We start from the raw sequence: 6,000 nt of genomic DNA, 5'->3' as shown, positions 1-6,000 counted from the left end.
TCCTCCAATGCTATAACTGCTCATAAAACTCTATGAAAATGACTACTAATAGTTTCTCCAAAGCAGCAATAAAAGTATGACATTGTGATTTTTTTTGAGTGAATTATTAATATATGGAGAAACTTAATAACTTGCTCTTGCACCATAGCTCTTTGATATGTTGTAGACCATTGTGTATTCGCAATAACTCACATAAGCACCAAAAAGTTTTTGGCTCCATATGCATAACCTTACTCATATATCCATTTGTACTAAGTTGCATCAACAATTCCTGTCGTGCTAAATGACATTGTGCATACCGATATCCAACAGGTCAATCCACATAATTTGCATGGCTTAGTTTTCGAGCAATTATCATTTTTATTACATGACAAACAATTTTAGTACCAACCAATTGTTGCTCCCTTTGTTGAATGTCATATTCTTCATTGACTTCATTTGTTCCTTATCTATCTAAAAAAGTTTGTATTAGGACGCTAGCTTTACGAGTGAATGGATAATTAAAAATAGATTTTATTTATTTACAAAAGTTATGGAGTCATTATCAGATATAATGCTAAAACTTTAAACATCAATATAAAGATGAGTATTCTCTAATAGCAATGTTTGTAAAGTGTTAACATAATCTGCAATAAACAATAAGGATAATGCAACATCTAAATACAACAAAGATATTTTAAACTAAGGTACTAAGATAAAAATATTATTTTGTCCACTCAAATCTTTAAATTAAATTGATTAGGCATTAGATATAAATGTGTTCATTTTGTTCTCAACTAGGACACTTCTATGAACATAAGTAGAACTGCTACAAACTAGGAGATCTAGTGATATCAATTAACGTGACAAAATGTGATTTATTCCATTATCATAGGACCACTATCTTGTTAGGCCCAATCTTGTTTTTCATGATCAACCTACATTTAAAGCAGCACTTTTAGTATCACCATCTTTTTAATCACTTCAAAGAAAGATACATTGTTATAATAAAAGAGGCTAACATACTACTTATGAACTCTAGATTGATCATTTTACAATTTACATTGTTCTTTTGCATAGGTCGTTAGTTTGTAAAGGAGATGTGATTAGCATTGTAGATTCAATATTATTAGGAATGATAAAAATGGAATCTGTATGTAGCATAGGAGAAGTTACAATCCTTCTATTAGCTTTTGCAATAAAACAACTATAGGCAAATAAACAAAAAAAATGTATGCATCCAAATTCATATTCATTTATCACCATTGAAGCTTACACGTACTGTGAGGACCCAAATTTTACTTACTTTTAATTCTATTTTACTGGTTTATTTAATTATTTATTCACACGTTTTCTCCGAATAATTTATTTCAACCATTTTCATAGAACAATGTCTTACTTATATTTTTAAAACGTCCTGTTAGTAAAAATTAATTTTCTGTGACGCATTTAGTAAGGAATAGTGAATACACGTTTTTTTTTCAGGCAATGTTCGATTCGAGAGTGCAATAATCTTGAAGAATTAAAAATGATCAATAGTAGACTAAGAAAAGTTAATTGAGGGATTAGAGGTGAGTGAGTTCAAATTAAGCTTTTACCGCGTGCGCGTCGAAAATTTCTCGAAAGTCACACCGTGCGACTAATTAGAGACTTGAGAAATTAATATTAGACTCGTAAGTGTAAATAATTGCAGTGTTATAGGAAGTACCTTGGAGGATTAGTGCATGAGTGTATCAAACCCAAGAGAAAATGGTGGTACGAAAACCTCGCGCGACAACTATTCAAAGTTGACTTTTGCCAAACTTAACCACTACTTTTCCCTCCAAGCTTCCAAGACAAGCCACAACACACAACTCTCATTTCTCTCTCTCCATTTTCGGCCAAAGCAAGACAAGAAAAAGGAAGGAAGAAACTCCATTGTTTTGGCTTCATTTCACTCACAAATCTTCCACCAAATCGCATACAACTTGGAGTACCACTCTATCTTGAAGCAAGGAGCAATTTTGTGGATTTTCTTGGAGAATTTTTGGTGAAAAACTAATATTCATCTAGGGTTTCAAGGGTAACAACTTCATCCCTTTAATCCTTTCATTTCTCCAAAGTTTAACGATTAATCTTCATGGGTTTGAAACCCTAATCGCACTCATAGGCTAGCGGACTTGAGGAACCATTTTTCTCGCTTTAAATCCTAGGCTAGCTGTCTTGATGAGGCCTTTAGGTAGCTAAATTGAGGCTTTAATGTTTGATTGTGGTTGTTTATGTGATTTATAGCTTGATTATGGTTAGAAAGTGCAGAGAAAGTTGGAAAAATTGGGAAAGGCAAGCTAGCCGAAATTCTGTCCATGTTGTTCTGTTTTCATTTCTAAATTTTGATGCTTGGTTGGCTGTTAAATTGATGTATATATGTTTTATTATGTGTATAGAAAGTGTCTTTCAAAAATCGTGTCGAATGGTTGCACAAAACTTGAGTTTTGGTAAAGATTCAATCTGGAAAACGCCTAGCAGGGTACTCGGGCAGTGGTCCTTTGTCTGATCGTAACTCTCTGTAAAAAAGTCAAAATTGAGTGCCGTTTGTGGCATTCAAAACTAGACATTCATAGCTTTCCAACGGTATACAAATCCCCTACTAGTTCATTTTGAGTGATCCGTAACGAATAGGCAAAGTCGGCTGTTCTGTTTTGACTGTCTATTCGAATGAAACTGGGAAGCTGCATATTGTGGCTTGATTTTGTCCCACTTGTGAAAAGATTTTCAAAATGATTTTTTCTGATAAATTGTAGAGTTTTGAACTTAGTTTCCAACGCCATCAACCATTATCAATTTGGAGTTGTATAGAGTTAGATATGGCTTGATTTCGAAAACACGACAAAGCTGGAAACTGGAAACTTTGCCCTTTCTTGCTGACCGAATGGTCAAATCTGTTTTGGGATGTTATATTTCGAAAATTTTAGTGTCATTTAACCATAAATTGTTTCTTAAATGTTTCTGGAATCTTGGTTTCAAAAATGGAGTGAATTGGGGCTGATTTCGTTGGACAAAACTCTTGGAAAAGAAAAAGGAATAGGATGGCAGATTCACTTTGAAAGATTTCACGAAATTTGGTCGTTTTGTTAACTGCCTTCCCGTGCGAATTTTTATCTAAATTTTGATAGAGAGTTAGTCCATATATGGAGATTTAATTGTACCAAATTTGGGATAATTTCAATACCATTTTGATACCCAAATGATGCCTCAAACCTTGCTCTTCAAATCTGGAAATTCACTGCTCAGGTCGTGAAAATCAACTGACTTTAAACTGTTATATCTTGTTGCTCAAAACTCCGAATTTAGTTCCGCTTGTTGTGTTTGAAACTTTAATTGGGACCCTTATTTTGTTATAAATTTCAGAGACTGATTCATTTTCTGTGAATTTTGCCGAATTTTCAAACATTGCCGAAAACCAAGACTGGTTTTGTCTTGCCTTCTTGAATCAGCAACTTTGAGCTGAAAAATGAATGCCTTCTGGTTGGAATCTTGAAAATGTGTCTTCTGGGAACTTTTAGTAGTTTAAATTTAGTTTTCAACAGTATAAATTTTTCCATTTTTGGACGTACTAAACTCCAGATCTGATTTTGCCAAGTTTATCGCGCAATGCTGAAAATTTATGATTTCTTGGGAAATGAGTTTTTGAGAATTTTTCATTGTCTTTCGATATCGATCATCCGTTTTAAACCCGATTTCATGGAGGATACGAGTTTTCCCTTGTGACTTTAAATCCTCACTTTTGAATCTTGAATTTCAATAGATTGAAGCTGTTTTGAGGCATTGTTCTAAGTTTAAGCAAATAAATTTCCTTCCTTGTATGTTAAGTGATTATGAGTATATGTGAGTGATAATCGATCACTATTTCTTCAGGCGCTCAAGAGGATATTAAAGGAAACCTCAGAGCGGAACACTAAAGGATTTATTTAGTCACTTACTTTTAATTTGGTGAGTGTTCCTTACATGTGTTTGTGACTTGAATAGTTTTGCTACATGTTTACTGCATATTTCTTGTGTGTTTAAGTGTTAATTGTTCGCTATAATTGCTCCTATGTAATTTTTCACCGTTTTAAGGCGAGTGCGTACTTTATCACACTCGATCTACTAAAATAACAAATTTCTACCGTTTAACCGTGAATTTCTACTGTTTACCGGTATATTTAATTACTTGCGCATGTTGTAAGCTCTTAGCTGAATTGAGCCCTACCCTTGGTTGCTAACTTGCTCGAGCCAGAACTGGGCTCGGTCGGGTAGGTTGGAACCCTGAGCCACCATTTCGGTATACTCGAGTATTACCACTGGAGGAATAAGGCGATGACCAGACAAACCGGAGGAATTATTGGAATTATAAGGTGAAGCTGACCACAATGGTTCCACGTGAACACCGTATCCTTTTAATGTGTGTTTATTTCTGTAAAATGATAAATGTTTCATTTTAATGTGCCAATGTGAAACCTTAAACCCTATGTGCGTTATGCTTAATTTACTTGATTTATTAGAACTGCTTGTGTGTTTTGGAACTTCACTGGGTTGTTTAGCTCATTCCACTCCTTTGTTTTCCTTAACAGGGTTCAAGACCGAGAGTGCTCACGAATAGTACTAAATTATTTTCTTTTGGAGATTTCAAGTTGTATTATAGCAATGACTGTAGCACATATTCTTTTGGGTTATATTTCAGTTTGAAGGTTAGCTAATTTTAAGTATTAATGTTTTGGAGTACTTTAAATGTATATTGAAAATATTTGAAGTATTTTCAGTTTTTGAATTATGGATTGTAGTGAGCCCCGGCGAGAGTTGGGTAGGCAGTTTGCTGACCCCTCTGATTCGCCTTTGGAGAAAGTGGGGCTGTCATACGTACCATAACCATGCAAGATGTAATCACAGATCAATAACATGAAAATCAAGAGTTCATTGATAAGAATTTTATGATAGAAAATAAACTAAAAATTTAGAATATGAAAAACAACAATCTACACAAAAGAAATACTTTTTCTATATTTCTTTGGAAGAGATTGAGCCAAAGAGATACCTTTTGGTATTGAATTGTGGGTGAAAAAGCAAAGCCAAGTGAACTATTCTATATTTTGTTACTAGTTGAAAGCACAAGATTGAGAAGAACTCTGCATCGATGCCTTTATAAATTAGATTTAGGACACATTGGAAATAGACATGTTAATGGATCGTGTGACGGTCCCACCTCCCCCTAGGGCGTACCCCAGGGTTCGGCTAGTCGCCTGCCCAGCTCTCGCCAGGACTCACTCACTCATAGCTCAAGAAAAAATAACGTGCATCCATATAAAATAAATAACACATCCACTTCAACTTAATATATACATTGATGCTCAAATCCAAATACAAAACTTCTACACAGCAAAATACTTCAAAGTGTTTACAATTTGAGTACAATCAACCCTAGTCGGGTACTAGCGTGAGTACAATTTAAAATTCAAAACAACTAGACTATGCTAGTCGGTACACGTCTCACGCCTCGCTCGTATCCCCTGTAAGGAAAACAAATAACGTGGAATGAGCTAAAAGCCCAGTGAGGTTCCAAATAGCAAGTTGACCATTATTTAAAAGTGCAAGTATCACGTAGCAAAGCAATGAGCATGAAAAGTTCATAAAAAGTGAGCAATAACACTTCAAGTAGCAAATCTCAAAATGAGCGAGTGTAAAATTTTCTTTTAAAACGAAACAATAACACGATAAGTACTAATCATTCCAAAGTATAAGGATACAGATGGCTCTCAGGAGCCAAATTCCCATTGCATCACCAGAGTTTGATCAAGTAATAGTTGACACTCCGTCAACTTTCAAGTAAGTAACCAATCCAGTAGAGCACCATTTAAACTACTCTTCGTCCACCATCCAAACCCCTTACCGGGCCCGAACTCCAAGATAAACACTGGCGGTAATACTCGAGTATACCGATTAGTCGAGGAGATAACACTCCACTCGACAACACTAGATACCCATGGTTCGTTATCTAATCGACCAAAC

The sequence above is a fragment of the Coffea eugenioides genome, chromosome 5 (genome assembly GCF_003713205.1).
Source record: "Coffea eugenioides isolate CCC68of chromosome 5, Ceug_1.0, whole genome shotgun sequence".
NCBI lineage: Eukaryota > Viridiplantae > Streptophyta > Magnoliopsida > Gentianales > Rubiaceae > Coffea > Coffea eugenioides.
Note: the sequence above shows the minus strand (reverse complement) of the source record.